This window comes from Mobula birostris, chromosome 8, assembly GCF_030028105.1.
Source record: "Mobula birostris isolate sMobBir1 chromosome 8, sMobBir1.hap1, whole genome shotgun sequence".
Lineage (NCBI taxonomy): Eukaryota > Metazoa > Chordata > Chondrichthyes > Myliobatiformes > Myliobatidae > Mobula > Mobula birostris.
Window position 1 is genome coordinate 126915368 of NC_092377.1, and position 24781 is coordinate 126940148.

The 24781-nt window shown below is 42.7% G+C and overlaps 1 long non-coding RNA gene across 7 annotated transcripts in view; it reads left to right on the forward strand.

Moving 5' to 3' along the window:
• LOC140201674 (uncharacterized) overlaps positions 1–24781 on the forward strand; it is an 85892-nt gene that overhangs the window by 56392 nt on the left and 4719 nt on the right. For 2 of the 7 annotated variants that reach the window (XR_011886929.1, XR_011886935.1), the window contains exons 3-4: positions 4460–4566; positions 7602–8690. This is a non-coding gene — a long non-coding RNA (uncharacterized lncRNA). Of the gene's footprint in view, positions 1–4459; positions 4567–7601; positions 8691–18472; positions 19106–24781 lie in introns of those variants that run through there. The other 5 variants (XR_011886934.1, XR_011886932.1, XR_011886933.1 and 2 more) reach the window with 5 other exon arrangements.

The window sequence follows — 24781 nt, forward strand, 5'->3', positions numbered from 1 at the left end:
ATTTATCATGTGTCACCCTCGGGCTGGGCTGGTGGTGTTAGTCTAGGGAAGACAGTCTCTGGCCCCGCCAAACGTGTGAAACCTGAGGTGCAAAACCTCCTATTTGTGTGGATGCTGTGTGATCTGTTCCCCGTTACAAATCAGTACCACAAAATAACAGAGAGTACACCATGTGCAGTTAAACGATTTAGCTCTTTAATTCTTAATTTGACTAAGGGGTTAGTAAAGTAAAACAAAAAAGAAAAGGGCTCATTTTAATGAAACAGTCTAACGTGCACAAGTTGGAGCTCACGGTTTCTCTTCCGCTGGTCCTCCATTGATTCCGGGCTTCATTGACTCCTGGCTCCACTCCAAGTCCACTCCGCCCTGCTGTCTACGACCTCCCCTTTCTGGCATCTTCTCTCTTCGTCTCTTGCTGAACGAAAGACCCAGGTCACCTTGTTCTCAGCCACACAACAAGAAACAGACACTCTCTTCATTGGATGGTGCACATTCCAAAGCCCCCATTATCTCTAGCCATAACCCAAACACTGCTGCTACAGAAAAGCCATTGAAACATATCCCAGGGCATTATATATATAATGCATTGTACTGCTGCTGCTAAGTGAACAGATTTCACCACATGCCGGTGATATTAAACCTGATTCTGACTTTACTCGCCTCGTTAACTTTCAATCACTGGTACATTTTACTGAGTTTGTTTTACTTTACCTCCTTTACCACACTGTCAATCCGTGTGGAAAGTGGAGGGAGCAACGGACTTGGACCTGAAGATTCCTCCTCCCATCTCTCAGGGTCTCACCATTAATGGTGTACCGTCACTTTAGATTTGATCTCCCAAAGAGCAACACCTCACAGTTGATCAAACTAAAATTCATATATCATTTCTCTGCCCATATACTGATCTGCATCCTGCTGTATCCTTTGCCAGACTTCAACACCAGTGATCTTCATTTTGTCTACAGACTTACCAAACCACCAATCCATATCCTCATCCAAGTCATTTCGATATATCACAAACAGTGTCGGTCCCAGACGGATACCATTAGTCACGGGCCTCCCACCATTACTCTCTCTTCTGTGAGTAAACCAACTACGAAGCCAAATGGCCTATACACTGGATCCCATGCATCTTATTCATCTGAATGTACATATCATGAAGTATCTTGCCAAATGCATTACTAAAAGCCATGTTGACAATATCCACAGCTCTACCTTCAATCACCCTTGTCACCTCAAGTTAGCGAGAGATGATTTGTTTCCACAAAGCCATGCTAACTGCCTCGAATTAGGTCAAATGCTTGTAAATCCCAGTAATCTCGCCAGCACTGACAGAAGACTCTCTTGTATGTAGTTTCCAGGATTGTCCCTATATCCCTTAATTAATGGACCAAACAGCAGCTTCTCGATACTCCTGTGGCCGGAGAGGACATGAAGGGTTTGGTCAAAGCCCCAGCAATCTGCTCTCTTGCCTCTCCCTCTCTCTCTCTCACGTCAGGCCTTAGGGACTTGCCCATCTTCATGTTCTTCAAAAGATCCAACACTGCCTCCTAATGTATATATCGAGATGCTGTAGTAAATTAGCTCAGTCCACACTGATCTCACCATCCTCCTTGGTAAATACTGATGTAAATTACTCATTTAGGACCTTGCCCACATCCTCCAGCTCCAAATACATGTTCCATTCATAATCTGTGAGTGGTCCTACCCTCTCCCATTTACATTCTGCTCTTGATCTACTGTATGAGTAGAGTGCCTTGGATTCTCTTTAGTCCTATTGCCAGGGATATTTCACAGCCACTGCTGGTTTTCCCAATTTCCTTTTTGAGTTCTCTTCTGGTTTCTCAGTTTCGCTGCTTGAATCTAGCTTCCTGAACCTTACCTACATTTCCTTTTCCTTCTTGACTAAATTCACCACCCCACAACATCCAAGGTTCCCTGACCTTGCCATCGTTGTCCTCCTGACATGGAGCATAACTGTCCTGTACTCTATGACGTTGGTCTTTAAACACCCTGCACGGTCAGATGTGGACCTGCCTAAAAACTACTGATCCCAGTTAACTCTCCCTAGTTCCTGCTTAATAGTATTGTAATTTGCCATGCTCTGATTTAGTACTCTTGCACGATTTGTGCTTGCCCTTATCATTAGATATCTTAAAACTTGTGTTTACTATTTCCTGACAATTCTCCCATGGAAATGTGTCCATCTGGCCTGGCTTATTACACAACAGCAAGTCCAGTATCGACCCTCACCTACGTAATGGTTTAAGAGACCCTCCTGGATGTATCTAACAAATTCTGTCCTGTCTGATCTCTTGCACTAGGCAGCTCTCAGTGTATACTGGAGCAATTGAAATCACCCACGACAACAGCCCTGATACAATCAGAATGATTGCCTTTTATTGTTTTGAGTTTTACGCACACAGACTCAGTAGGTCCAATCTCCTTTAATCTCCTTCTATCCACTCTAAAACATTGAAACAGTGGAACGTTCAGCACCCATTCCAGCTCCCCAGCCCCTGTCAAACACTGTCCCAAGTAACTACTGGGTGCACTAACTGCAGACGCAGTCATCGGGGAGACCATGAGACAAGACCATAAGTCTTGAGGGCAGCACCATAATCTCGTGGTTCGCACAACGCTTTACAGTACAGGTGACCCAGGGTCAGTTCCCAGTAAGCCAGTTCCGTAGCCAGTAAGGGGCTTGTACATTGCCCTTGTGACCCTGTGGGTTTCCTCCGGGTGCTCTGGTTTCCTCCCAGAGTCCAAAGAGGTACCGGTTGGTAGGTTTTTTAAAAACGCAAACAACAAGAATTCTGCAGATGCTGGAAATTCAAGCAACACACATCAAAGTTGCTGGTGAACGCAGCAGGCCAGGCAGCATCTCTAGGAAGAGATACAGTCGAAATTTCAGGCCGAGACCCTTCGTCAGGACTAACTTAAGGAAGAGTTAGTTAAAGATTTGAAAGTGGGAGGGGGAGGGGGAGATCCAAAATGATAGGAGAAGACAGGAGGGGGGAGGGATGGAGCCAAGAGCTGGACAGGTGATTGGCAAAGGGGATATGAGAGAATCATGAGACAAGAGGTCCGGGAAGAAAGACGGGGGGGGGGAGCCAGAGGATGGGCAAGGGGTATAGTCAGAGGGACAAAGGAGAGAGAGAGAGAGAAAGGATGTGTGTACATAAATAAATGACAGATGGGGTACGAGGGGGAGGTGGGGCATTAGCAGAAGTTAGAGAAGTCAATGTTCACCAGCAACTTTGATGTGTGCCGGTTGGTAGGTTGATTGGTCATTGTAAATTGTCTCGTGAATGTGCTAGGATTCTTGCTGGGCAGAATGACTCGAAGAGCCTATTCTGCTCTGTATCTCAGTCAATAAACAAACAGATTAACAGACAGAAATAAATGAATAAAAATATCGACACACAAACATAAGAGCAGAATTAGGCGCCTCTGTCCATTGAGTTTGCTCTGCCATTCCATCATGGCAGATTTATTTTCTCTTTCTACTGCATTCGTCTGCCTACCCCCATAATCTTTGGTAATTTCCTGATCAAGGATCTGTTAAACTCAGCAAAAGTTTACCCAATGACTTGGCCATAAATTTCTACAGATTTACCACCTTCTGCCTAAATAAATTCCTCCACATCTCGATTCTGAGGCTGTGCCATGTGGTCGTAGACTCCAGTATAGGAAACATCCTCTGTATGTCCACTCTACCTCAGCCTTTCAACATTCAATACTTTTCAAAACCCCATTCTTTTAAACTCCAGCAAGAACAGTCCCAGAATCATCAAATGCTCCTGATATAATAACACTTTTATTTCCAGGTATGTTCTCGTCAACTTCCTCTGGACCCTCTCTTCCGTTTATTCAGTGTTGATAACAAAACAAAATAATGGTTATCGGCTTAGTCTACTGTAAGGAAGGTAGAGGCAAAGAAAGACAAAAAACAAAGAAATTACCATTTTTACAAAAAGTAGCTCAGACTACAGAGTTTCCAGTGATACGGAATAACCTATCAATTGGTCAGGTTCAGTTGCATGACACAGACTGCAAAGGAGCTTCTGGAAAAGTACAGAAACACCTACACCACTGTTACTGAAAATTCAATGAACAATTACTCATACAGGTGATTTTATAAACATTATAAGCAAACTAGAAGTAAATGAACAATGTTACGCCCTAATCCAACACTACCATCCTGCCTGAACTGAACAAATGTCAAAGGTCAACAGCAAAATAAAATATCTTGAGGATGTTCTTACCTGCAACTTCTCACTACTCTCCTTCCCCACACCTGGGTCACTTACTCAGCCTCTTCATGCCAGAGCCTCCTCAGCTCCCCACTCCAAAAACTCTAGCCTGCTTGACCCCAACTTTTTTCTATCTGCTGCTGTTAATTACCTGATTACCCAATCACTATCAACCATCAATTTGCAAATGTGTCTCCTTTCAGGTCCTGTTGAGGTGAAACTTACCACCAAGTGGGACTGGGAAGCTTTCGAAAAAACCAACAGAGGGCAACTACAACAGCCACAAGGAAGGACAAGTTGAAGTCTGAAGGTAAGCTAGTTTAGCAAGAGTGCATGGCATTTCAAGAAAAATACTATCATGGATAGAGCATTGGGTGTTAGAAGGAGGCAAAGAGTGGGAAATAAGAGTTCCTTTTCTGATTGACTGCCGTTCCTCAGGGGTCACTTTTGGGACTACTTCTTCGTATATTGTATATCAATGATTTGGCTGACAGAATTGATGGCTTTGTGGCCAAGTTTGTGGATGATACAAAGATAGGTGGAATGGCAGGTAGGATAGTGGAAGGAGAGAGGCTGCAGAAGGACTTGGACTGATTCTGAGAATGGGCAAAGAAATGACAGTTTTCCAAACGGAGAGAAAATGCAAAAAAATTGAGATGCAAAAGGACATGCTAATCCTTGTCCAGGATTCCCTGAATGTTAACTTGCAGATGGAATCGGTGGTAAGGAAGGCAAATGCAATTTTAGCATTCATTTGGAGAGGACTAGACTGTTAAAGCAAGGATGTAATGCTGAGGCTTTATAAGGCACTGGTGAGGCCTCATTTGGAGTATTATGAGCACTTTGGTGCCCCTTATCTGAGAAAGGATGTGCTGATATTGAGAAGGTTCAAAGGGGAAATTGATCCCAGCAATGTAAGGCTTATCATGTGAGGAAGGTTTGGCTCTGAGCCTGCACTTACTGGAATGTAGGGAAATAGAAGTGGCGGGGGGATCTCATTGCATCCTATTGAATGTTGAAAGGACAAGATGGGGTGGGTGTGGAGAGGATGGTTCCTATAGTGAGGGAGTCTAGGACCAGAGGGCACAACCTCAGGGATGTCCATTTAGAACAGAGATCGGGAGGAATTTCTTCAGCCAGCAGGTGGTGCATCTGTGGAATTCATTGCCACAGGGGGCTGTGGAGGCCAGGTCACTGGGTGTATTTAAAGTGGCGTATTTAAATAGGTTCTTGATAAGTCAGGGCGTGAAAGATTACGGGAGGAAAGCAAACGAATGAAGTCGAGAGGGAAATGGATCAGTCATGATCAAATGGTGGAGCGGACTTGAAGAACCTATTGGCCTAATTTGTTCCTCTGTTTTATGGTCTAAGTCGGTTTGCTCACCACACCCTCTTCTCATTACTGCTGTGAGGGAGGAGGTAACGGAGACTGAGGACACTCACTCATCATGGACAGCACAGTAGCATAACGGGTAGCAGGTCACTCTTACAGAGCCAGCGACCCAGGTTCGATTCCCAGCACCGTCTGTAAGGAGATGTATGTTCTCCCCGTCACCGCATGGGATCCGACGGGTGCTCAGTTTTCTAGTCTCCTCCCACATTCCAAAGACGCCCAGATGAACAGGTTAATTGGTCAGACGGGTGTAATTGAGCAAAGCAGGTTCATTGGGTTGGAAGAGCCTGTTACTGTAGTTTATTTCTTTACAAATTAAAGAACAAAGAGCAGTTTTAGAACAGTGTCCTAGTGTTCACCATCAGATATCTGAATGGTCCGTGAACGCATAAACACCACCTTACTATTATCTCCCTTTTTGCACAATCTACTTTTTACATATTTCTTATTGTACTTTTTTATGTATTCCACTGCATTGGTGTTTCAACAGAAAAACAATGTCATATGTATCTCAGTGATAATAAACCTGATCTGATTCTGAACTTGTACAAATGTCATAATGTTTATTTTGTTGTGTGTTATGTAGAAGTCTGTCTGATCTACAAATCTCCATCTCCCTGACGTTTTTGTCTGCACCCTGCCCTGGGATATCTCCCCAAAATCAACACCTCACACTTAGCACCATGGAGTCATAGAAAGCTAAAGCACAGAAACAGGCCCTTAAACATTGAGATCGAAATCGCATCCACCACTTTTGCTGGCAGCTTGTTCCACACTCTCGCCTCCATCGGTGAAGTGGTTTCCCCTCATGTTCCCCTTAAACATTTTACCTTTCACCCTTAACCTATGACCTCCGGTTGTTGTGTCACCCAATCTCGGTGGAAAAAACCTGCTTGCATTTACCCTATCTATACCCCTCATAATGTTGTATACCTCTATCAAATCTCCCCTCAATCTTCAACATTCCAAGGAATAAAGTTATAGCCTACTCAATCTTTTCTTGCAACTCATGTCCTCCAGTCCTGGCAACATACTGTAATTTTTCTCTGTATATTTTCAATCTTATTTGCATCTTTCCTGTAGGTAGGTGACCAAAACTGCACACAGTTCTCCAAATTAGGCTTCACCAACGTCATACAACTTGAACATAACAACCCATCTCCTGTGCTCACTATGTTGATCTATGAAGGCCAATATGCCAAATACTTTCTTTAGAACCCTATCTACCCACAACACACACTTTCAATGAATTATGGTTGTACATTCCCAGACCCCTTTGTTCTACCGCACTCCTCAGTGCCCCACCATTCAATGTAAGATGTACCCTAGTTGGTCCTACCGAAGTTCAACACCTCGTACTTGTATGCATGAAATTCCATCTGCCATTTTTTCAGCTGGTACAGATCCCACTGTAGGCTATGATCGTCTTCCTCACTCACTGTCCACTACAACACAAATCTTGGTGTCATCTGCAAATTTGCTGATCCAGTTTACCACATTATCATTCAGTATATTGATATAGATGACAAACAACAACGGACACAGCACCAATCCCTACAGTAGTCCACTAGTCACCGAGGAAACTATCTATTACCAATCTCTGGCTTCTCCCACAAAGCCAATGTCTAATCCAATTTACTACCTCATCTTGAATGTCAAGTGATGGAACCGTCTTGACCAATGTCTCCTGTGGGATTTTGTTAAAGGCCTTGCTGAAGTCCAAGTAGATAACACCCACTGCCTTGCTTTCATCAACTTTCCTGGTAACTGCCTCGAAAACCTCTTGTAAGATTGGTTAGACATGACCTACCACACACAAAGCCATCCTGACTATCCCTAATCAATCCCGTCTATTAAATATTCATATATCCGGTCCCTAAGAATACCGTCTGATAACTTTCCCACTACTGATGTCAGACTCAACGGCCTATAATTTCCTGATTTATTCTTAGAGCCTTTCTTAAACAGCAGAGCAGCATCGACTATTCTTCAATCATAGAAGGAGGGAGGAGAAGCTGGTGGCGTGACGCAGCACGCGCGGCCGTTCCGAATTGATATCGATTTGTGTTAACTAGGGGGCCGTGCACAATCCTGATTTGACGGGGACAGCTGTGAGAAGCACGGAGGAACACCTGGAGAAACTTCTGAAATGCCTGCTTCACTGCCGCAGCTACTGTGCAATCGAGAATCTCCAGAGGGGAAGGCCCCAAATCCTCGGCTTTGCCTATTGCCTGTTGCTGGGGCCGGGGTTGAAGCGTTCGGCAGAGATGGTGCTCGGTGTCGGAGAGCTGGTCGGAGGCTCGGAGTTTTCAGATGGACTCGGAGTCGGACTGTGGTCGGATGCTTCCAGGACGCTGCATCGGCAAGTTTGCGGCGCTGGAGGTTCACCATCTGCGTGAGATGATGGGACTTTCAAGGGACTTTCAGACTTTTACCATGCCCATGGTCTGTCCTTATCAAATTACAGTATTGCTTTGCACTGTTGTAACTATATGTTACAATCATATGGTTTTTGTCAGTTTTTAAGTCAGTTTGTCATGTGTTTCTGTGATATCATTCTGGAAAAACATTGTATCATTTTTCTTAATGCATGCATTACTAAATGACAGTAAAAGAGGACTGTGTGCCCTCATAATCTAATTAATCTAATCTTGTACCTCACCTGTCATTAAGGATGATTTAACTAGGACCCCTGCAATTTCAGCACTTGCATTCCACAGGATCCGAGGAAATAGCTTGTGAGGAGTAAGCACCTCCTCTGTGATCTGTACAGGGTCCATGACCTCACTGCTGCTTAGCCTCACTTCTTTTGGCTCTGTGACCATCTCCCAAGTTAATACAGATGCGTAAAATCAATTTAAGATCTCCCCATTTCTTTTGGCTTCAAGCCGAGATTAGCATTGTGATCTTCCAGTGGACCAATTTTGTCCTTTGCAATCCTTTTCCTCTTAACGTACTGTGTCTGTAGAAGCCCTTAGGATTCTCCTGCTACTTGGTCTGCTGGAGCAACCTCATGCCTTCTTTTAGCCTTCCTTGTTTCTTTCTTAAGTGTTCTCTTGCATTGCCTTGAAATTAATGGCACTATGATCAGTAGATGCAAAGTTTTCGAGTTTAACTCCATCTGCCATCCCTTGGCCGTTCCCCAGATCATCTGGAATTCCGTGTACTCTGAGATGACCCTCTTCACTGTGCACTACCTCACCAACTTTGTTGAGAGGGTAAACTGATTTGAAGAGGGGATACTGCACCAATCCCTTCGGCACACTGTTGGTCACAGGCCCCCAGTTTGGAGGAACTCCATTCCTATCGCAACTCTTAACCACCAAGGCCAATATTGTGTCCATTTGCTTATCTCACCGTTGATCCCACGTGTTCTCACTTTCCAGACTAGCTGCAACGTGACATGTTTTCGAAGTCCCCTATAGACAACGCCTGCCTTGCCATGTGAATCCTCTTGATCACACCTTCACCTTTCCTTCCTCCCCACCGTGTATCACTCCCACCCAAAGGCTTATTTAAAGTAATGGTCTGGCGGGGTCTAAATGAGGTCTCCCCCATTTGTGGCCCTGCTGCCTACCTGTCACTGTACCCAGTCCACAGCCACTCCCTCGTTGGCTCAGAGGTGCCCCCTCCCCCCGATGCTCCCCCTTTGGCCCTGAGGTACTTCCTTCCAGCTCCCTTCAAACCGGTCACTCCTTCCAACTAAGATGTGCTTCCCCCACCAACCGGATGACCCTTCCCCAGTCCAGGGCTGCTCCTACCAACAAACACACTCTCCCCTGCCCAGAGGTGCCCCCTTTTCACTCGGACACCCCTGGGAACCCCCTCATCACTGGGTGCTCCATCACCATCCCAATCTCCACCATGACCACTGATTCTGCTGTGTCACTTTAACCTCCACAGAGATTGCCGGGAACTGTACTTTAAGGAACACAACCCGCTGTTAGACGTGGTGAAGGATGCCATTTGATCTGGCCGAAGCTTGTTGGTCTCCCCTTATAGTGAGATGTCTGTGAGAGCATGCTGGCACCTCGCACAGTCCAGGCTGCAGGAGGATGTGCTGAGGCCTGGTGCATCCAATGCAAACCCTCTGTGGGGAGGAGCATAGTCTGGGCTCCTCCTGCTCCTGCACACAGAGTGGCTGAGTCAGGTGGGGAAGCCTGTCAAACGCTGAAAGGGTTTATTAACCCGAGGAACTGTGTAAGTGTTCAATGAAAGTTTTCAAAGGAAAATGTTAACACTACTGGACGGATCTGAGTAGTGAATAGTACTGCACAGTCACAGTCAAAGTGAGTTTATTATCAAAGTAGCCATGTTGCCATATATTAACTTGGGGTTCACTTTCTTGCAGATATAGAGTAGTACACTAGAATTTTTGATAAAAACCATGCATTAGCAAAGACTGACAAACAAGCTATGTATGAAAGAAGACTGACTGTGTAAGTAGACAGTAATACTCAGAATCTGAGTTGCAAAGAGTCCTTGAACGTGAGCCTGTAGGTCGTGGAATCAGTTCAGGGTGAAGTTATCCACATAGGTTCAGGAGCCTGATAGTTGAAAGGTGATACCTGTTCCTGAATGTGATGGTGTGGGACCTAAGGCTTCTGACCCTTCTACCTGATTGTAGCAGTGAGATGAGGGTGTTGCCAGGACAATGAGGGTCTTTGATGATGGATGCTGTTTTCTTGTGGCCGTGTTCCTTGTAAATGTGCCCATTGCTGGGAAGGGCTTTGCCTGTGATGGACTGGACTGTGTCTACCACTTTCTTCAGCATTTTCCATCCTTGGGCACTGGTGTTTCCATACTAGGCTGCGATGTACCAGCTGGGATGTTCTCCACTGTACATCATTCGAAGTTTGTCAGTTTTTGGTGACATGTGAATCTACACAAGTAAGAAAGTAGAGGTACTGTCGAGCCTTTGTGATGATGCTTATGTGCCAGTCCCAGACCAGATCCTCTGATATGTTAACACCAAGGAATTTTTACCTAACTGACTTCCCCTGCCTCTGGTCCCCAAGTGAGGACTGGCTCATGGACCTCCAGTTTCCTCCAATAGTCTGTAATCAGCTCTTGGCTTTGCTGACATTGACCATAAAATATAGGAACAGAATTAGGCCATTTGGCCCATCAAGTCTTCTCTACCATTCCAACATGGCTGAACCATTTTTTCCTCTTAGCCCTAATCTTCTGCCTTCTCCCCGGTGACTTGGCCTCCACAGCCATCTGAGGAAACAAATTCCACAGATTCATCACTCTCTGGTAAGGAAATTGCTCCTCACCTCTGTTCTAAAAGGACGCCCCTCTGTTCTGAGGCTGTGTCCTCTGGTCCCAGACTCTCCCACCATAGGAAGCATCCTCTCCACATCCACTCTTATCAAGGCCTTTCACCATTCAATGGGTTTCAATGAGGTCACCCCTCATTCTTTTGAATTCTAGTGTACAAAGGCCCAGAGCCATCAAGTGCTCTTCATTTGACAAGCTGTTTGATCCTGGAATCATTTTCATGAAGCTCCTTTGAACCCTCTCCAGTGTCAGCACATCCTTTCTAAGATAAGGGGCCCAAAACTGCTCACAATGCTCCAAGTGAGGCCTCACCAGTGCTTTATAAAGCCTCAACATTACACTCACTGAGATGTTGTGGCACCACTCAGCCAGATTTTAAATCACCTTTGATTTGGCTTTAATTACTTACCATGTTAACCATGCAGAATTCTAAAACAACTTTTAATATTGGGAAATAATACATAGAGCTTTCACAACTTTTAACATAACAAATTCTACATCGAAATTTAGCACACTTTTGCAGACATCCCACCCTGCAAAAATTCATTTCAGGAGGTAGCATCATCAATTTGCGGGAGACTCCCGGAACTTCCGGGAGAGGTGGGATGTCTGCAATAGAGTAGCTCCTTAGCAGCTAGCCAGCTAGTTTAAATAACGTTAGCTATGCTAATGAATGAATGACACCTGTTAAACTCACCTCAGCATGTCTTTTACAGTCTTAACCCACCATGGGCAATAGAAAAGTCACTGTTGCAAACAGTGCAGTGAGCAACACTGTCATTATTTTGACCCCTATTAGGCAGGGGTACACTTTAGTGCAGTCTGGGGTGAAGTACGTTGTATATTTTCTTTTTTTGGAACGCTCTGCCATGGTGCGTGTGCTCTCTCTCTCTCACTCGCACTCTCTCAGGCTCTCTCACTCCCTTGTGCGCTCTCTCTCATGCTCTCAATGTCTCGCTCTCTCTCTCTCTCTCTCTCTCTCTCTCTCTCTCTCTCTCTCTCTGTCTCGCTCTATTGCTCTCACGCTCTATCTCTCTCGCTCAAAAAAAAAATTGATTTCCAGGATACTATATATAATTTATGGGCATCAGGGAGTCACTATTAATATGTGGGAGACTCCCGGAACTTCCGGGAGAGGTGGGATGTCTGCTTTTGATTTGACGATTTGACGAATGGCATATGTACATTAATGATACAGATGTCACATGGAGATGTCATGATCTTTAATGTTGGCAGAAGTCACGGAGAAGTTTTGATCTTTAATGTTGGCTAGAGGCTGCAGAGAACAGAGGGAGTGAGCTGGATCTATTACACTTTTTACCATGATCAAGGAAGATCTACAAGATGCGATGTCTCAGGAAAGCGGCATTCATCATCATGGACCCCCACAAACCAGGCCGGAGGTACAGGAATCTGAGGCCCACACCTCAAGGCTCAACAACAGCTTCCTCTCCGCTTTCATCATATTCTTGAACCTACCTAAAACCCTGACACTGTCTCTGATTGTATCTTCCCCACCTTCAGTCTGCACTGATGTCAGGATATTTAAAAAGTCTGTCAGTAATGAACAGTGAAGCTGTTGCAAGCTACCCCAGGTGTGTCTCCTGTGACAATCCTTAACTGCACAACAATACACTTGAATCAGATTTTTAAATTTAACAACATTACAGGAGTTTGTTGGTGTGAGAGGTATCTGTAGGTTGAGTGTTTAGTGTGTTTGGTAAATGAGGGTGTCTGTAGGTTGTGTGTTTCAGACATCCCACCCTGCAGAAACTCATTTCAGGGAGGTAGCATCATCAATTTGCGGGAGACTCCTAGAACTTCCGGGAGAGGTGGGATGTCTGCAATAGAGTAGCTCCTTAGCAGCTAGCCAGCTAGTTTAAATAACGTTAGCTATGCTAATAAACGAATGACACCTGTTAAACTCACCTCAGCATGTCTTTTACAGTCTTAACCCACCATGGGCAATAGAAACGTCACTGTTGCAAACAGTGCGGCGAGCAACACTGTCATTACTGTCATTATTTTTGACCCCTGTTAGGCAGGGGTACACTTTAGGGTAGTCTGGGGTGACGTACATTTTATATTTTCTTTTTTTTGAGCACTCTGCCGTGTGTGTGTGTCTCTCTCACTCTCATTTCCAGGATACTGTATATAATTTGCGGGCATCAAGGAGCCACTATTAGTATGTGGGAGACTCCCAGAACTTCCGGGAGAGGTGGGATGTCTGGTGTTTGGTGTGTGAGGGTGTTTGTAGATTGTGTGTTTGTGTGAGGGTGTCTGCAGGTTGATGAAGGAGGATTGGAGCCCTCAATGGATCTCTTGTTTTTAGCCGAGACACCAGACACACCAGTCAAACAGAAGTGGCAGTCTGTCACATGGTCCTTAAGCTCCCACCATATCATCAGGACAGCAGACAGCATTGATTTCCGAGCACCTCTGAGCCAAGTCTTACGATCAACAACGCATGTTGTGCAACAAATGTGAGGCGCCCAGGCCTTGTCTGAGTCGCCAATTTTCCACCCAAAGTAAAGGCTTTCTTAATAAGAGCAGTCATGTTCCATCTTTGAGATTTCATTGTATACTCATCACAAATGCCCAGGAATGCCTGGACACGAGGGAGAACTCAATTTACCTTGTGGGCAACATTTTAATTGACTTTAGTAATAAATTGAAATAACAAATATAGGCGAGTTTTTAAAAAAATGGTGTGTGATAGGGAAATTTCTTGGTGATTTTGCATGATCAGCAGCCCAAAGTCCATAAAGTTCACTCAAAAGTATTCAGGAAGCAAATTCTTTGTTGTCCAGTGTTATTGACTTCATGAGAAGGAAACCAGAGGCTATGAGAGAGGTGGGGAGGATCAGCAGCTTTAAATTCCAAGGTTATTATTTCAAAGGACTTGTCCTAGGCCCCACAAATGAATGCAATTATGAAGAAAGCACGGCAGCACCTCTACTTCCTTAGGAGTTTGCAAAGATTCAGCGTGACTTCTAAAACTTTGACAAACTTCTGTAGATGTGTGTGTGGAGAGTATATTGACTGGCTGCATACAGCCTGGTATGGAAACACCGATGCCCTCGAATGGAAAATGCTACAAAAAGTAATGGATACGGCTCAGTCCATCACAGGCAGAGCAGCCCCAACTATTGTGCACATTTACATGAAATGCTGTCGCAGGAAAGCAGCATCCATCATCAGGGACCCCCCCACCCCCCATCACCGGGACATGCTCTCTTGTCGGTGCTGACATCAGGAAGAGGTTACAGAAACCTTTGGACTCACACCACCAGGTTCAGGAACAGTTATTACCCCTCAATCATCAGGTTGTTGAACCAAATGTGATAATTTTACTTGCCCAATCATTAAAATGTTCCTACAACCTATGGACCCATTTTCAAGGGCCCTTCATTTCATGTTCTTGATATTTATTGCTTGTTTATTTATTATTATTAATTCTTCATTTTGTATTTGCATAGTTTGTTGTCTTCTGCACTCTGGCTGGTGGGCCCTAGTGGGTGGTTTTACATTCATTCTATTATGGTTATTATTCTATAGATTTATAGATTGCGGCCAAGTGGTTAAGGTGTTCATCTAGTGATCTGAAGGTCGCTGGTTTGAGCCTTGGCTGAGGCAGCGTGTTGTGTTCTTGAGCAAGGCACTTAACCACACATTGCTCTGCGACGACACCAGTGCCAAGCTGTATGGGTCCTAATGCCCTTCCCTTGGACAACATCGGTGGTGTGGAGAGGGGAGACTTGCAGCATGGGCAACTGCCGGTCTTCCATACAACCTTGCCCAGGCCGGCACCCTGGAAACCTTCCAAGGCACAAATCCATGGTCTCATGAGACTAACGGATGCCTATATAGAGTGTGACCACAAGAAAATGAATCTCAGGGTTGTATATAGTGACATATATGTAATTTGATATTAAAGTTTACTTTGAACATTGACCTGTAGTTTACTACAGGGTACCTCATGTGTAATGTGTTAACAACTGAGTTGTGAATGTTGGAGATATGATTAGTAGGTTTGTGGCTAACACAAGCTGGTGATGTTGTGGAAAGCAAGGAAGGTTGTAGTGGATACAGATTGGATGGAAAGTTGTTCAGAGAGAGGCAGATGGAGTTTATTACAGGAAAGGTACTAACATGGACAGAGGATTGGTTGACTGGTAGGAGGCGAAGAGTGGGAATGAAGGGGAGCATTTTCTGGTTGGCTGCCAGGGGCTAGTGGTGGTCCATAGGGGTCGGTGGTGGGACCACTTCTTTTCACAGTATAGGTCAATAATTTTTGTGACAGAATTTATACTTCTCTGGCCAAGTTTAAGAACGATACAAAGATAGATTGAGGGGCAAATAGTGTTGAGGAAGCAGGGAGTCTGCAGAAGAACTTAGACAAATTAAGAGAATGGGCAAAGAAGTGGCAGTTTGAATGTTGGGAAGTGTACAGACATGCACTTTGGTAGAAGGAACCAAGGTATGGACTATTTTCTAAATGGGGAGCGAGGTGCAAAGGGAATTGGGAGTCCTTGTGCAGGATTCTCAAAAGTGGGGGTCCCCCACCCCTACAAGTAACCGGGGGGTCTGTGGACCCCAGGTTGGAACACTCTGCCCTAAAGGTTAACATGGAGTTTGAGTCAGTGGTAAGGAAGGCAAATATAATGTTAGCATTCATTTTGAGAGGACAAGAATACAGCAATGGTGAGCCTTTAAAAGGCATTGGTCAGACTGCACAGAGTACTATGGGAAGTTTTGGGCCCCTTATCTAAGACAAATTGTGCTGGCATCTGAGGGGGCCCAGCAGAGGTTCTGTGAATAAAAAGGTTAATGTATGAAGAGCATTTGATAGCTCTGGGCCTGTACTCGCTGGAGTTTAGAAGAATGAGGGGAGATCCCATTGAAACCTATCGAATATTGAATGGCTCAGATAGAGTGGATGTGGAGAGGATGTTACTAATGGTGCAGAAGTCTGGGACCAGAGGGGCAACCTCAGAATCTTTAGCCAGAAGATGATGAATTGTTGAATTCATTGCTGAGATGGCTGTGGAGGCAAAGTCATGGGTATATTTAAAGTGGGGGCTGATAGGTTCTTGATTAGTAAAATTATGGGAGAAGGTAGAAGAACGGAGTTGAGAAGGATAGTAAATCAGCCATGATGGAATGACATAGCAGACTTGATTGGCTGGATGTCCAAATTCTGCTCCTGTGTCATACAGTCTTTTAGGTAACTCTTAACCCCTTACGTATCTTGAACCTATCAACCTCTGCCTCAAATACACTTAGTGGCCTCATGTTTGGTACACCTGTGCATCTGCTCATTAATGCAAATATCTAATCAGCCAATCATGCGGCAGCAACTCAATGCAGCAAAGCATGCAGGCATGGTCAAGAGGTTCAGTTGCTGTTCAGACCAATCATTAGAAAGGGGAAGAAATGTGACCAAAGTGACTTAGACTGTGAAGTGATTGTTGGTGCCACACGGGGTGGTTTGAGTATCTCAGAATATATTGATCTCCTGGGATTTGCCTGCACAACAATCTCTTATGGGGGATGATGCAGAGAAAAAACAGCAAAATGCTTCCAGTGAGTGGCAGTTCTGTGGGTGAAAATGCCTTATTAATGAGGGAGACCGGAGGAGAATGCCAGACTGGTTTAGGCTGACAGAAAGGTGAGAATAAAGAACATAAACATAAAGAAAATGAGAAATAGGAGCAGGAGTAGGTCATCTGACCCGTCGCGCCTGCTCCGCCATTCAATATGATCATGGCTGATCTCCACCTACCCGCCTTTTCCCCACAACCCTTAATTCCCCTACTATGCAAAAATCTACCCAACTTTATCTTAAATATATCTACTGAGGTGGCCTCCACTGCTTCATTGGGCAGAAAATTCCACAGATTCACCACTCTCTGGGAAAAGCAGCTCCTCATCATCTCCGTCTTAAATATACTCCCACAAATCTTGAGGCTATGTCCACTAGTTCTAGTCTCAGCTACCAGTGGAAACAATGTTCCTGCCTCTATCTTACCTATCCCTTTCATAAATTTACATGTTTCTATAAGCTTTCCTCTCACTCTTCTGAATTCAAGTGAGTACTGTCCCAGGTGACTCAATCTCTCCTCATAGTCCAAACCCCCTCATCTCTGAATCAACCTGGTGAACCTCCTCTGCACTGCCTCTGAAGCCAGTATATCCTTCCTCAAGTAAGGAGACCAGAACTGCACGCAGTGTTCCAGGTGCGGCCTCACCAGTACCCCATACAGTTGCAGCATAACCTCCCTGCTCTTAAATTCAATCCCTCTGGCAATAAAGGCCAACATTCCATTTACCTTCTTGATCGGCTGCTACACCTGCAAACCAACCTTTTGTGCTTCATGCACAAGCACTCCCCAGTCCTTCTGCACAGCACCATGCTGCGATCTTTTACCCTTTAAATAATAATCTGCTCTTTCATTTTTCCTTACAAAGTGGATGACCTCTTATTTACCAACATTGTATTCCATTTGCCAGACCATTGCCCATTCATTTAACCTATCTATATCTCTCTTCAGACTCTCACAGAAAAGTCCACTCTTTGCCTTCTGCCATTCAACCAGTCTTCTATCCATGCCAGTACCTTTCCTGTAATACCATGGGCTCTTATCTTGTTTGGCAGCCTCATGAGTGGGACTTTGTCAAAGGCCTTCTGGAAATCCAAATAAACAACATCCACTGACTCATCTTTGACTATCCTGTCTGTTATTTCCTTATCAAGTTGCATCAGATTTGTCAGGAAAGATTTTTTCCTGAAGGAAACCATATTGACTCTGGCCTGTTTTATCATGTGGCTGCTAGTACTCCAAAACTTTATCATTAATAAACCTCATCCTCCAATATCATCTGAACCATTGAGACTAACTGAATGATCACTACTTGTCCCTCCATAATCCATTGAGCCACCTCTTTCAGATCCCTGAAGTACTGTCCATCTGGTCCAGGTGACTTATCTACCTTCAGCTACTCAAGCACCTTCTGTGTGACAGTAACAACACTCACTTCTGCCCTGACACGCTCAAAGTTCTGACATACTTTCCCAGTGAAGACAGATGCAAAATATTTTGAGTTCATCCAACAATCCCACTCCCCCGTAATTGCTTCTCTGGTATCATATTCCAGCAGTCCGATATTCACTCTTGCCTCTCGAGGAGAAGGTGGGAGATTGAGGTTGAGGAGAAAGATAGGTCGAGGTGAGAGTGAACTCTGCAGAATCTGATCCCACCTCAGACAGGAGCTGTCAACAGCGGCCAGAGTCAGGAGTAGCTGGAAATGTCCAGCCAGACACTGTAAATTCTGAATTTACATTGAACCCACGAACACTACATAACCACTTTTTACATTTGTTTTTGCACTACTTATTTAATTTAAGTATTTAATGTCTATATACAGTATACACTTAGTATAATGCAGTTCTTTTCCATAACTTGTATTGCATTGTACTGCAAAGTTAACAAATTTCATGCCGGTGATATTAAACCTGATTCGGATTCTGATTCTACAGATGCACAGTAGAGGGCTTCCGAGAAGCTGAATCACTCCATCCAGCCAACCCACCATCAAGGATGTTTATACAGAAAGGTGTTGGAAAAGGGCCAATAACATCATGAAAGATCTGACCCACCACAGTCATGGACTGTTTGTCCCACTCCCATCAGGGAGGAGGCTACACAGATCAATACCTTCACCTGTGGAAGTTGCAGTAAGGCAAGGGTTAAAGGCAATGATAGCCTGGGGCAGTTGTAGACAAATGAGACTTCCAGACACTTGCAGTTTTATATTCCTGCAGTCCGAAATCTACTCTTGCCTCTCGAGGAGAAGGTGGGAGGATGGGATTGAGAAACATCACTCCTGACTGAATGGAGTAGTGGTCTCAATGGGCTGAATGGCCTCATTCTGCTCCTACATCCTCCAGAAGCTCTCTTCTACCTCCAGGTGGAGAATGGGAAGCCTGACCTGGAATTACCATCTGCACATCTGCACTCGTAGTGGTGTCCCACACCTTACCTCTGTCCATCCCTGCAGACATGGGCTTCCGAGACACCACCTGAGATGGGCTAGACAACCTGTCTACCACATTCCCCTGTCTGGGCCGAGCCACAGCACACCTGCAAAACACAGCCGGCCTGCCTCAGAGGTGAGCTGCTCTCTGTAGATCCGCGTTCTCCGGTGGTTGGTCGGGTCTCTTGGGGAGGGTTTGTGAACTCAGGACAACGGGAGCAAGAAGAACGACTGTCCCACATGGATTGTCTGCCCAGGATCAGTGATACAGAGTCACACATCACAGAGATAGGCCCTTCGGCCCATCTGGTCCCTGTCAGCCACGATGCTCATCAGAGCCTGTCCCACTTGCGTGCATTTATCCCAAAACCCTTCCTATCCACGTACCTCTCCGAGAGTCTTTTAAATATTGTTACTGTACCTGCTTCAGCCACTTCTTCAGGCTGCTCATTCCATGTACAGACCACCCTCTCGTTGAAAATGATGCCCCTCCAGTTCCCATTAAATCTCTCACCTCAAGCCCGTTCCCTCTGGTACTGCATTCCACGACCCTTGGGTGAAAGATTGTGTATTCACCATGTCCATCACCTTCATGATTTTATACACCTCTATAAGGCCACCCCTCAGCCTCATAAACTCCCATGAACAACGTTCCAACCTGTTGTCTCGATTACATGGTATGAGCGAGAAGGAGAGGTTGGACAAACTAGAGTTGTGTTCACTGGAGCTGTAGATTCTGACAGGAGACCTGATAGTGATGAGATTGTGAGAGGCAGAGAGAGCAGACAGCCAGTATCCTTCCCCCAGTCTAACACGAGAGGGATCACTTTCCACATAAATTGGTATATTGAAGGTTAACAATATTGGAAATTGTAGAGAGCAGTGGCTGCATAGAGTGTGTTGCCAAGGGTGGTGATGGAAGCGATTCAATACAGGCAGTTAAGTTGCCCTTCGATAGACACACATGAATTTGTGGAGAATACATAGAACATAGAAAAACTACAGCACAATACAGGCCCTTCGGCCCACAATGCTTTGCTAAACATGTACTTACTTTAGAAATTACCTAGGGTTACCATAGCCCTCTACTTTTCTAAGCTCCATGTACCGATCCAGGAGTCTCTTAAAAGACCTTATCGTTTCTGCTGCCAGCAGCATTGCCAGCAGGCATTCCATGCACTCACCACTCTCTGTGTAATAAACTTACCCCTGACATCTCCTCTGTACCTACTTCCAAGCACTGTTGCTTCTCGTGACAGCCATTTCAGCCCTGGGAAAAAGCCAATGACTAGCCACACGATCAGTGCCTCTCACCATCTTATACACCTCTTATCAGGTCACCTCTCATCCTCTGTCACTCCAAGGAGATGAGGCCAAGTTCACTCAATCTATTTTCGTAAGGCATGCTCACAATCCAGGCAACATCCTTGTAAATTTCCTCTGCACCCTTTCTATGGCTTCCACATTCTTCTTGGCGTGAGGCCACCAGTACTGAGCACAGTACTCCAAGTGGGGTCTGAGCAGGGTCCTATATAGCTGCAACATTACCTCTTGGCTCTTAAACTCAATCCATCAGTTGATGAAGGCTGTGTTCATGGACCATTCAGAAATCTTTATTAATCTTTTTATTGATTTTTAAAATAGCATAAATACAGTCAAGAGGAGAATTAGTTCAAATATATATATCACTAACAACATAAACCAAGATTAAGACAAATGTCAAAATCATAGATATTGTTAAACTAGTATAAAATATACAATAATAAATAAAATGAAAATAACAACTCTCCTCGTACCAGTTTATGAAGAGAAAGGAAAAAAATTGGGTTTTGAATGAAAAGAAAGAAAAAAGTAACCCCACTACACTATAATAAAACAAAAAAAAAGGGACTGGACAGTCCATTTTGAGGATACGAAGAAAAAATGAAAGAAAGAAAGATTTTCTGATCAAATCTAAAACTTCAAAAAAAAAAATTGAAAGAGCAATAAATCAAATTAAATGAAAATATTGGATAAAATGTTGCCATAGTTACTCAAATTTAAAGGATGTATTCAAATGTCCGACTTCTTATTTTCTCTAAACTTAAATAGGACATAATGGAGGAAAGCCAGTAAAAGACCGTAGGTGGATTAGAATCCTTCCACTTCAATAAAATGGCTCTCCTAGCCAGTAAGGTCGAAGAGGCTATCGTACGTTGGGCGGAAACAGGAATATTTCCTGCTTCCGATGGGATAATCCCAAAAATTGCCGTAAGCAAGTGAGGTTGTAGACCCACATCCAAACCTCTTGATAGTGTTTTAAAAACATCTCTCCAAAAGTTATCTAGCTTTATACAAGACCAATACATAAGAGTTAAAGTGGCCAGCTCAGTATTACATCTGTCACAAATAGGATTAATATTGGGGAAAATACGCACTAGTTTATCCTTTGACATATGGGCCCGATGCACTACCTTGAACTGTATCAAGAAATGACAGGCACAAATAGATGAGTTGTTAACCAAATGAAAAATTTTACTCCATTGATTATCTGAAAATGACTCTTGAAATTCCAATTCCCAAGCGTTTAATTTTATCGTTAGATATCATTCGTAAACTCAATAACCGTTTATAGATTTTAGCTATCAACCCTTTCAAAAATGGTTTAAACTGAAAGAGAACATCTATCACATTAAGTGGATAAGCAGAGGGGTAACTTGGTAACAAACCAGGTAAAAAATTCCTAATTTATAAATATCTAAAAAAGTGTACATTAGATAAATTATATTTATGCACTAACTGAGAAAGAGACATTAAACAGTCCCCTAAAAACAAATCTGAAAAAGTTATTATTCCCTTGGTTTTCCAAATTGAAAAGGCCTTATCCAAAGTTGAGAGTTTAAAAAAATAATTGAGATAAATATTACAAGAAAAAATAAAATTATTAAACTCAAAAAATCTACGAAACCGGAACCAAATTCTTAATGTATGTTTAATAATGGGATTAAATTCTTGTCTACTTATCTTAGAAAGCAAAAAGGGAAGAGGAACTCCCGGTAAAGAGGCCAAAGAGAAGCCTTTCACCGAGTTTACCTCTAGGTCCAACCATGAAGGACATTCATGTATATCTGAACAGTGAATCCAAAAACTAGCATATTGAATATTGATTGCCCAATCGTACATTCTAAAATTAGGTGAAGCCATACCACCATCCTTTTTAAATTTCTGCAATAAGGGTTTACTCAATCTAGGATTTTTATTGTTCCAAATATAAGATGAAATTATAGAATCTATTCTGTCAAAGAACTTTTTAGGAACGAAAGAGGGAACTGCCTGAAATATATATAAAAATTTTGGTAAAACTAACATTTTAATAGCATTAATTCGACCTATTAATGATAATGTCATAGGAGACCAATTAGAAAGCATTTGTTTGGTGTAGCCAATTAATGGAAAAAAATTATATGCATATAGATCCTTAAAATTTTTAGTAATTTTAATAAACAAGACAGGCAAAGTATTTTTAGCAATAGTAAAAGCTATTTGATGATTTGGATCTAAGTAATTATTAATAATAAATAACTCACTTTTATGTAAATCTAATTTATAGCCAGAAAAGCTACTAAATTCAGAAAGTATAGATAACATAGAAGGAATAGATTTCCTAGGATCCGAAATATAAACTAACAGGACATCGGCATTTAATGAAACCTTATGTATTTTGTCCCCTCTCTTAATACCCTGAACAGTGTTAGAATCTCTAAGAGCAATAGCAAGCGGTTCTAAGGCCAAGTTAACTAATAAAGGGCTAAGAGGGCATCCCTGTCAAGTACGCCTTGGTAATGTAAAATAGGGAGATTTTTGATTATTAGTTATAACAGCAGCCATGGGAGCATGATAGATCAGTTTGATCCAGGAAATAACTGCCGGGCCCAGATTTAATCTTTCCAAAACCTCAAATAAGTAAGACCACTCCACCCTATCAAAAGCTTTCTCTGCATCAAGAGAAACAACACATTCAGATTCCTTAGGTGGTGAAGAGTGAATAATATTTAATAATCTTCGAATATTAAAATGTGAATATCTATTTTTAATAAATCCAGTTTGGTCATTGGAAATAACGTAGGTAAAATATTCTCAAGTCTGTTAGCCAAAATCTTGGAGAGAATTTTTCGGAATTAAAGATATTGAAGCTTATTAGAAAGTCTTCGGGAGAGCCCCAGAGGATATAGAGTCAGCGAAAATTTGACATAAGTAAGGTATATCAGTAAAAGTCTTATAAAATTCCACTGTATATCCATTCAGTTCCAGAGCTTTAGCTGATTGAAGAGAGGATATAGCCCTTGCTATTTCCTCATGTTTAATAGGTGCATCTAATGTCTTGAATAGAGATTTTACGTATATTCACTTTTTGCAAAAAACTAATCATAAAAGTAAGATCTGAAAATTCAGACTTATAAAGATGAAAGTAGAAATCCATAAATGTCTTATTAATTTCATGAGGATCTACCGTTGTAGTTCTGTCAGGTCTTCTTATTTTCAGGATCTGTCTTCTAGCCGTAATTGCTTTTAACTGACCAGCTAATAATTTGCCGGATTTGTCTCTGTGTATATAAGATTGGTTTTTGGATTTAAAAAGTTGCTGTTCAATAGGAAAAGTCAAAAGCAAATCACGTTGTGCTTGGAGTTCCACCCTTAAAGAGATCTTCACTAGGTGTTACTGAATAGAGTTTATCTATTTCTTTCTATCTATTAGTAGTCAGCAAAAGTTCCACCTTAGTTTTCCTTCTTAAACCTACTGAATATGAAATTATCTGTCCCCTAAGAAAAGATTTCATTGTATCCCAAATAACCAAATTTGACATTCCCTCGGTTGTATTCAATTCAAAAAATAAAGAAATTTGTTCTTTAATAAAATTTACAAAAGTTGAATCTTGCAACAATGAAATGTTAAATCTCCACTGAGGTCTGTAAATATTATCAGAAAATTCCAAATTTAGTTTCATAGGTGCGTGATCTGACAACGCAATCACATCATAGGCACACTCAACAACAGAGGGCACCAAACGCGTACCTAAAAAAACAATCAATTCTTGAATATTTATGATATGCATGTGGAAAAAAAAGAAAAATCTTTTTCTTTAGGAAATTTAAATCTCCAAATATCGACCAAACCGTATTCTAATAAAAAAGAATTAATACAAGTCGCAACTTTATTAGGAAGTGATGGATTGGTGGATGATCTATCAATCAACGGGTTAAAGTCACCGCCCATAATCAACTATATTCATTTATATTCGGCGACACAGAAAATAGCTTCTTAAAAAATCGGGGCTATCTGTGTTAGGTGCATATACACAAACTAAAGCCACCTTTTGACCACACAACGAACCAGTAACAATTAAATATCTTCTAAGTAAATCAGTAACAGTATTAAAATGAACAAAAGGGATCTTAGAATTAATAAAAATAGATATCCCTCTTATTTTATTTACTGATAAAGAATGAAATAAGGGTACCTTCCAAAATTTAAAAAAACGACTTTCATCTTGTTTACGAATACGTGTCTCCTGCGCAAAAATAATATCTGCATGAAGTGTTTTTAATTCCTTAAAAATCTTTCTACGCTTAATAGGTTGAATCATACCATTTAAATTCCAAGATATTATATTGATTTTATTGAGATCCATATTTAAAATTTAATTTTTAAATTCTATAAAGTAATCTAACGCGCAGGCGCAGCCTAAATCCGAAGGAAGTTTGAAGCTTGACTCCATCAGAAAGAACAACAAGATGTTTGACAGAGAGAAACCCCTCAGGACCGCCCAGTCGA